The sequence below is a fragment of the Vicugna pacos genome, chromosome 23 (genome assembly GCF_048564905.1).
Source record: "Vicugna pacos chromosome 23, VicPac4, whole genome shotgun sequence".
NCBI lineage: Eukaryota > Metazoa > Chordata > Mammalia > Artiodactyla > Camelidae > Vicugna > Vicugna pacos.
Genome location: NC_133009.1, coordinates 26,467,631 through 26,477,684, shown reverse-complemented (window position 1 = coordinate 26,477,684; position 10,054 = coordinate 26,467,631). Strand labels below are relative to the sequence as shown.

The 10,054-nt window shown below is 38.6% G+C and overlaps 1 pseudogene; it reads left to right on the top strand.

The window, feature by feature from the left end:
- Positions 1 to 6,020: 6,020 nt before the first annotated feature.
- LOC102546058 (small ribosomal subunit protein eS4-like) lies at positions 6,021 to 9,110 on the top strand (annotated as a pseudogene).
- Positions 9,111 to 10,054: the final 944 nt, after the last annotated feature.

The window sequence follows — 10,054 nt, the reverse complement described above, 5'->3', positions numbered from 1 at the left end:
CTAAACACAGATATGACCAACACAAGTTTTTTTCCCTCCTGGCATGATGATCATTAACATTCCATAGAAAACACATTGGGATATAATGATATTTTAGTACCAAACCAAGTTGAAAACACTGAGAGAATTATGACTAGACTTGGGTTTCCTTGCCCCTAACCTAACGTTCTTTTTTTCTGAAAGATTGTAATGACCACATTCTTGACTTTTGTATTTCATTTTATCATGCCTAGGTCTGGTGCTCAGCTTCAGAGTGATCAGCTCTGGCTACAGGGTAGAGTCTAGGAAAAGTCTTGGGGTAAGTACAAGTTTGCCCCATGTCCTGGAGCCAAGAAGGGGCCATGTTGTGAAAAATCAAGAATATGTCAGATTGTGGAGAGATGTTCTACCAAGCCTGGAATTAGCCACAACTAAAAAGCTATCCATCATTCTATGGCTGCTCTAACACATGCATTTCCTCATTTTCACACAAAATTCCTAGTGACCTCTTGCTTAACATAATTCACTTGTTCCACATAGAACCTCAAGTCCATCCAACCCAGCTCAAAATAAGACTACTAGAGATTTCACCGTGTTAATGTTCCAAAAATGATATGATCACTCTAAGTTCAGAAACTCAGGATTCCTTCTCTAGATGGCTCAGTTAGATCCAAGTATGGCTCCTGAGGTGCATAAAATATATGGACTTGCAGCCCAATTTATAATGGTGGGTGGGAGCGGAAGATGGCAGCAGTAAAAATTCCCATTTAAAAAATTAGAAAGGGGAACACACCATACCTTGGACACTTATAGATGGTGGTAGTAAGATGGACATTGGATGAGTGAATGACTTCTTTGACAATTATCTAAGTTCCAGAACTGGTCAATGTGGAACTCAAGACCAGACTCCTGGAAATATTTCCTCTGTGTTTTTCAGAACTATCCATGAAAGAGGCATTGTAGAATCCTTGGGCTGTCCTAACCAAGTTGTTCAGTTCTCTTGGTGGTGATCCTGGTGACTGTGAATTGTCTAAGACGCTGAGAAACACAGTCACCTTTTTTTCAGTCCTGAGAACCTTTTGATCATACAATTATCCTAAGAATTTAAGTGGCTGCTGCTCAACATCCTTATTGTGGACACTCTTAACTAATCAGCAGTATAGAAAATCATATGGTCTAATGTAGACTGAACTACAAACTCAAGACACTATCCAGTTTCCTAATTTCTACTTAAAGTTATCAGCTTTGGAGCATAAATAAAACACAATAGGCTGACTTGAGGCAGTTAGATATTTTTTCCCATAAAAGGATTTATCTTAGATCAGAGCTATCTTATAAAATTTCCTGCAGTGATAGAAATGTTCTTATTTTGTACTGCCCAATATGGTAGGCACAAGGCACATACAGATATTCAGCACTTGATAAGTGGCTAGAGCTAATGAGAAACTAGTTTTATTTTATTTTATTTTAATTAATTTAAACTTACATAGACACATGTGGCTAATGGCTATCATACTGGACAGCACAGCTCTAGAATGATTGGATGCCAAGATTAATTTCCCACCGATTAGCGAAGGGTGTTTTGTGGAATAAGAGGAGTAAAAGACTGTGAAATTGAGGTTCTCTGATTCACCTTCTCTTTTTCTATGTATTCATATTTCAAACCACAACCCTGTTATCTTGAGCATCAGAAGCAGAGACTAATATACTAGCAAAAAACACTATACTAATATTGCAGCTTAGAAAGGCCAATGAGGATCTTATCTTAAGCAGTTTAAGATCTTCTTTATAACAAAGTTATATGCTTAGCCCACTATTTCCAATTCTACTTTTCAGCAAAGTAACCTTGGATAGGAACTTCTTACTCTCTTGAAAAATGTCTATGGAGGCCATCAGAAATATTCAGTAATCTCTGCTAATCTAACAACTGACCACAAAATTCTTAAACTTTCAGCCTCAAAGAGCATAATATCTGATCCCAAAGGAGAAATTAGGTAATTGTTACCCCAAATTAACAGCTTTTCATTCTGGTTCTGGAATGGGGAAACTGCTTCCAGCCCTCGTGAGTTAGTGCCACATTTTCTCCAAGGTTCTGTTTTTTGTTTGTTTCTTTGTTGTTTTTTTACAACACTTGCCAATTTGAGTATTAATATTCTGGTTGCAAAAGTGACAGAAATCTATTTAAGGCACACGAAAAAATGGGTAGCTGTATGAATATAGAAAGGCCTCATAGAAGGCAAGACAGGAAGAGTCAGTCATATTTATAAATAGGAGTTGTATTCCAGGTATTCACTGACACTTGGTAAAATGCATGCCATATTTAAAATCCCAACCTGAACATAAAGGCATAAATTGCTTTTCTTCTGTGGATAAATCTTTAAGAGTTCTTGAACTCTTTGTTTGGAGTTCTAATTTACTAATTTACACCATACACAAAAATCAACTCAAAAATGAATTAAAGACTTCAACATAAGACCTGAAGCTTACTGCCTAAATAGGAATTTTGTGGCTTCAGGCTTCATTCTTTTGCATGTGGCTGTTTAGTTTTCCCAATACCAGTTATTGAAGAGACTGTCCTTCCCTATTGTATATTCTTGCTTCCTTTGTGGTAAATTAATTGACCATACATGCATGGGTTGATTTCTGGGCTCTCTATTATAATCTATTGATCTGTGTGTCTGTTTTTATGTCAGTTCATACTGTTTGATTACTATAGCTTTGTAGAAGAGTTTGAAATCAGAGAGCGTGATGCCTCCAGCTTTGCTCTTTCTCAAGATTGCTTTGGTTATTTGGGGTCTTTTGTGATTCTATACAAGTTTTAGGATTGCTTTTCAATTTCTGTGAAAAATGCCATTGGAATTTTGATAGGCATTGCATTGAACCTTTGATTGCTTTGGTTAGTATGGACATTTTAACAATATTAATTCTCCTAATCCAGAGCATAAAATATCTTTCCATTTATTTATGTCTTCAGTTTCTTTCATCAATGTCATATAGTCATATAGCCTTTCAGCTCCTGGCTAAATTTACTCCTAGGTATTTTATTCTTTTTAACGTAACTATAATGAATGCTCTCTCTTAATTACCAAGAAATAGATTGTTAATAGCATCTGAGAGACTCCCTTCAGTTTCCTTCCCCTTCACTTCTTTCCTTGAGGTAACCAGTATTCACTATCTGTCAACACCAATTAGTTTTGCCCGGTTTTGAATTTTATATACAATGAAATTATACAAGTATGTACTCTTCTGTGCCTGGCTTCCTTCATCCTCATATACTTCTTGTGGGAGTGAATATTGCTACAAACATTTTGGAAAACTGTTGAGTAAAAATAAACATAAACTCACCCTACGACCCAGAAATTATACTCCTTCCTACACATATATCAAACCTCAGTGTGTACGTATGTGCACTAAAAGGCATGTTTAAGAGTATCCATAGAAGAACTACTTATGATAGCCTTAAATTGAAAACACCAAATGTTTAGTGACATGAAAACACCATTTATAGCAGAATGGATACATAAATTATAACATACTGTCACAGTTGAATGAGAATGAATGAACTATCGTTTCACACAATAGTAAGAAGGGATAAATCTCATAGCCATGCAATATTTTGGAAGCTCTGATCCTTTAAAGATTTTTCAGATTTGAGAGGATGTCTGACCCCCACTCTTTGACCAAATTTAATTCAAGAACAAACAGAATCTTGCTTCCACACTACAGATAAGGTTGTCATGTACTATCTGTAGTTAGAAGATTAATCTGGAGCATGTTTAATATCAAAGTAAACTGTCTTAATAAGTAAAAGGGCATTTATAATGTACCCACTGACGAAGCCTAGGATGATCTGAAACCAGATCTGCCGTCACTGACGCAGGAGAGCAGAGTGAGAGGTTCGAGTCTTGGAATCCCTCTCCTCCTCAGTCACCTAACTGTTTTTCACAACTAGATTCTTTCCCTCATTTCCTTCCAGCCAGTGGGACTACTGTTATGTGCATCTATGTTACAGAAACACGACATAAGTGTCATTTTCACTGAATCCAGGATCTAAGCATGAAACCCCTCTGAACACAGAAATTACACGGTTACTTAGTGTTGAGTAGTCAAAGAAGGTCTAGCCCTTCTAAAGGAAAACAATTAAAACATAAAAAATGGCCTGAAGTAGTAAAGTTCAAATTATCTGAACACCAAATTGCACGGAGCAAAGCAACAGTGAATCAGACAAGTAGACGCTTGTTGGGATCTGATCTTTAAAATGATGACTGGCTTCCCACTAGCAGGTTGTTTGTTCTAGTCACCTTAGGAACAGGATGTGCCAACCAGCAAAACAGGAAGTGATCTAGGACTATTTGAGCTACACACTGTGCCCAGTGCGATCACAATGTTTATATGACATAGAATCCTCTCCCTCTTCCTTCATCTTTTTCTCCCTCTTCTCTCCTTTCTGTGACTATTTATTGCGAGCGTACAGTGTGGCAGGCACTTGGGCAGGATACAGCAGTGAACCTCAACATGTCCCAGGTGCTTTCGGAGCTTAGAATCTAAAACAGTAAAGGCGAATCAGTCAAGGGAAAAGTTATGCGGGAGTAAAACGTGCAGACCGGCTCATGTAGAGAGGTATAGTTATCTTATTGGGATGGGAAGAAAAGGAAAAAGTCTTACCCTCTATTCAATGCTAATTCACCATAGCTACCCACAGGCAGCAATTACAAGGCAAAAATACACTGAAAACACAGCGTAAATGTCTACATTTTTGTGCCATGAGAATACTATGTAACTTTGTGACATCTTGTTTGCGAGAATATTTAAGTGAGTTACAAATGTACCAGCACATTATTCTATGTTAACAAAGCGTCTAAGAATACACATGTTTATACACAGCTCAAGGGCAGGGATATTTTATCAGGAACTCCTTCCCGACCTCATTTAGCTCAGTAACTTCCCAATATATGCTGAGGGCATGCAAGTCAAATGACATCCTGATGCTGGCAACTAAACTGAAGAGTTTAAAATGAAACTGATTTCTTCTCTTCTCCCCTGAATGTTCTAAATATACGTGAAATTCAGAGCTTAGGTATTTTTCTCATTTCCAGGCACTGGGTTCTGAAGAGTTCTTTCTAGAACACTTGGGACATATTATCAAGTTTTACCAAAATAAGAAACATTTTTTTTCATATAGGAGAATATATCTCTGTGTTTTTTTATCTCAAGTACATAGTCAATAAAATCATACATGACACATTTTAAGAAGGATAATTCTGAGGAACAGGCCAGAAGGTCTCCACCTTCGTTGCTGTGGCTTGTTTCATGGTAGAAGTGTGTTATCCTTGACCTTGATCCTGCCCGTGTTACTCTCTTCAGCACCCCCCCTTTCTGGGAAAGTCCAGCCAGCTCTACTTGTGTGGCATGGGAGAGACTAACATTCTTCAGTAGAATGAGTTATGCAACTGAACGGATCAGTGATAACTGTGGTTTAAACTAAATTGAAGAGTGGCCAAAAATTAAACTGACCAAACTTCAGTTCCATCTTGGCCTTACTTGAACTTATTTAATGTATCTGTGGCTGTTTAATTTTCTGCCTTATAGAATGAAAATTAAAATTTTCTATACCAATAAGCAGGGAAGACTCTGCAAAAAACAAAACACTCTCCTAGAAAGAATTCAATGAATTATGATTTACTGACAGTGAGTCTTCCTTTCTAACTAGATTTTGATGCAAATTTGTCATCGAAGGTCTGAAAAGTGCTCTAGGGCTTATATAAACATTGTATGTTATTAGGGGGGCAAAAATTTGCAAAAGTCTTGTCCAGTTTGCTAGAGCAACAGAATACAAATACAAAATACATCTGGAAAAGAAGATGAAAAAGAAAACATGGGTGGTCACTTTCCCAACCTATACTCTAATAAATCAAAATTTACTTCTATATAAGAATAATATATCATCTCTCACATCTTGAAAGCTGCTAGAATCATTTCGTGGAAAAATGGCCTAATGCCTATACCATCTCCATCAGCCCTAGGGCTTCCTAAAACTGCCCATGAATGAACTTGCCTACAAAACATTAAACAATGTGGGCTACTTCTCGGCTTCCTACCCAATCTTTGGTGAAGCCTGTAGATGATCACTGTCCTCAATTGTTTTTCCAAAACATTTGATCATCTCTCCCTTGTTTGTTTCTTTTGAATTTGATTTCTGCTATTATTTTTTTGGATCTTTGGTTGAAGCTCTTAAAAAAATCCTCCTGGAAAACTGTTCGTTATTTTCCCTCCCTTATCTGTGCCATGGAGATCAATACAAATAAGAGACTTAGAGCAAAAACAGAACAAACCATTTTATCTGCGAGTTGTGTGGCCACAATCAAAACCTCCTCTGTGACATACAGTCATGTAGTATTTTACTTTACCTCGTCAAAAGATGGAACACTCTAGAAACATCTCTACTATCAGGCTTCACTCACTAGCAGTGGTCACCATGGAGTGGGGTGGAATGGAAAAGGGGGTGAGGAAATCGAAATTCTTGTCCTCCTCAAAAAAGTGAATTGTTTTGGAAGTAGCAACTGAATCCATAGTCAAAATACGTAAATCCAGTGGGCCTTAAAGTAATCTGCATTTTTCATAAAAGAGAGAGAGAGAAAACGGATGACCACTCAAAAAAAGTATCTGCCTGACTCTCTTCCAATCCTTCCTAGATATGTTCCACTTGGTAAATCGCATTTGCAGTAACTGGGAAAATGCTGATGCAATAACTACTCCAGAGTCTTTCCTTATGTTCCACACGTGGCTGGAGGATTCGCATGATTTTATGCACCTGTGTGGTTTGGTCATTTTTTTTGCATATGCATCCTTTGGGAGGAATCGGGTGGCTGCCTTGATCCAACGTGTATGCAGAATCCATGGGGAAAGCAGCTCCTTCTATGGGAATAGATTGCATTTGATGAACTGCACAAATAAAAACAATGTTAAAATTTCTGGTAGGCTCACTGAGTATGTGATTGTGTGTATGGACCCACCCACGAGCCCCTGTACACATTAGTATGAATTAACTGCCCATTTCAGACAGCAGTAACTGCTGGCTCTTTTTTAAAAAAACGACGTTGTGTCTTCCATTTTGGACACACATGGAAAATGTTCTTAAATTGCTTTCTGCTTTTATCATTAAATGTGGGAATATCCCTAAAAGTCACAGCAAAACTATTCTTCATGTGTGGGCTGAAACATTTATCACATTTTCCTATAGAAGCAAAGAAATTCTATATTTAGCCTTTTGTGGTAGGAGGTAGTAAATGACTCTGAGGTCTGAAAATTACTAGAAGGTTTATTCAATTAATAAACTAATAATCGTGGTATTTAGGTTTTGCATGCTTGGGAACTTTTAAGTAGCCAATTTGTCTTTGTACATTAAAAGAAACCTAAATGCAATTTAACATATTATTCTATATTTCACCATCGATGAAATTGTACAGAGAATAATTTTCTTTTTGTTGGCAAGAAAATGGAGTCCTTCCTCTGGAAAAAAAAAATCAGTTTTATTTCTTTTTTAAAAAAGAGCGTAAAATGTGGGAATAACCGAGGAAACTTGAAAAGGAAACTCGAGAGATTATAATAAATAAATATTTAATGCTAGATACTTAGTGGATATTCTATTCACACAAACTGTCACACTGAGATTCGGCAAAGACTGTGTGGCTACTCAGAATATAATATTGGTCCTTCCTGGCTTGGCTTCCTCACTGAGTCTTAGCCTCCTCCCTCAGCTCTCATCATAAAGGCCTGATGCTCCCATCTAAAGAAGCCCTTCTGTCCAACAAGAGAGGCTCCTCTTGTTCTTGAGTCCAAAGAGAATAAGATTGCTTTAAGCTCTTCCATATGGAATATCAGCGCTTGAAAGCTTTTAAACCCACTCTCCTTTTTCCTCCAGGCTGACATGTTGTCTACTATGTCACTCTTTCTAAACTAGACATTGGAAGTCACTAGATAGATTATGTTCCCTCCGATGATGTCTCCAAAGCTTGTATAAAACCCCTCACATTCATTCTGCACCTATAGAGCCATAGCTAATGGTGCCCAGAAACAACCAAAGATGCAGCAGCCCTGAGGCACTGGATGCTAGAAGGATGGACCAGTGTGCTTGCTCTTTGTCCGTCCACCAGTCCCTGTAGGCTGAGAGAATGTCTCCCCCTCCAAATTTTCTTAAGAAACGGACTTAAATATGCCCTGTCAGGAGATAAGATAACTAAGATCTGCATGCAGTGGTTCACTAAGATTGATGGGCTGAGTCCGCTGGGCTTCACTGCCATGGTGGTGTTTTTTTCCGTTTATCTGCTCAGAAGCAGACCCTCCTCTGGAGCGTGGGGGAGAGTAGGGAACAGAAGTGTGTTAAGTGAACAAATGGTTTTCCCTTTGGGGGGTGAGGACAGGAGAAAGCCTGGGAACACTCATACGTGAATCGTATTATACGAAGTATTTCATTTGATAATAATAAAGCCAAATTCAATTTTAAAAGTCTTATTTTAAACACTAAAAAGCAATAAAAGTCAAATTTAGCACATTATTTAAATGTGAACATTAAAATTGTTCTGTTGAAGCTAAGTTGGCACATCACATCTATTACCTCAATGCATGAGGGCTTTGAGTTTGCAATATATATATATATATATACATGCTATACACACACACACACACACACACACACACACACACACAAATATATATATTATTCTATGTGAGGAAAAAAAAAGATTGATGGCCAGGTCCAAACTGATATGACCTCCGCTTCTGGTTCTATGGATGTTATCAGCTTTGACAAGACCAGAGAGAATTTCCATCTGAGCTATGATAGCAAGAGTCTCTCTGCTGTTCACTGTATTATGCCTGAGGAGCCAATTTTACAAGCTGTGCAGAGTGAGAAAGCTCTTATGGCACAAAAGGAACCCCTCATCCCATGATCCATGATGTTTACACCATCTGCCACCCTGATCCTTCCATCAAGGTGAATGACACCATTCAGGCTGATTCAGAGACCTAAGGTTACTGATTCCATCAGGTTTGACATTGGCGTCCTGGGTATGGTGACTGGTGGTGCCAGCCTGGGAAGAACTAGTGCGATCACCAACAGAAAGACATCCTAGCCCATCTTAAACGTAGTTGATGTAAAAGATGCCAATGGTGACAGCTTTGCCAACCTGTCTTTTCCGTTGTTCTTGGTCTCAGTCCCCTGCTTTACGCAATTAAAGGGATGAGAGGTCAGGGCTTCCAGGAGATCCATGTCAGCTGCTAAGGAGAGTTTCTACATATTCTGTGTGTACACAGACATGGTTGTGTGAGAAGCAGGAGAAAGCCTGAGCTATTTGCAGCAAACACAGTGTCAAGGAAGTGGAAGCAGGGGATGGTTTGCCTTCTAGAGGCAGACAACTTATTTCAATTGCTCTATTTCTAATTGCCTGCAATTAGGGTCAGAATCTCAGCTCAAGCAAACAAGCTCAGGAGATGGAGCCAGGCGTGAAGCAAGCACTGTGATTCACCCCCCTCTTAGAGACTGCCCTTGGCTGTATGCGAACGATGGATGATGATGATGATGCCGCTAATAACGGTAATTCCTTGCACTTAGTAGCGTTAATGCTAGATTTTCAAAGATATTATTAACATTAATTAATTAAGCCCTACAGCAGCCACTAAGGTAGCTATTACCTGTTTTGTGCAAATAATTAACCAAAGCAAAGAAAGGTTAAGTGGGCAGCCTGAAGTTATACAGGAAATCAAAGCTAGGGAAACAGACTGATTTCCAGACACAAAGTTGGCTCATTGCTGTTGTTTCCTTGGAAAAGGAAGCAAACAGTTTGTAGAGTACATTATGGAGGAACAGAGATGAGATCTGAGGTCCAGAGGTATCCAGGGGGCTGTCTCAGAATTTCTCAGAAAGTTGGTAATGGAATACAGACTTGCACTTGAAGCACGGATGCTCCTAAGCGTAGCCAAGACTGCCTTTCGGCTGGTGTGAGCTTCTGCACAGGCGCCTCACCCCTGTGGTCTGATTATGCACTTGGCTTTACCAAAATGCAGGAGAATTACACAT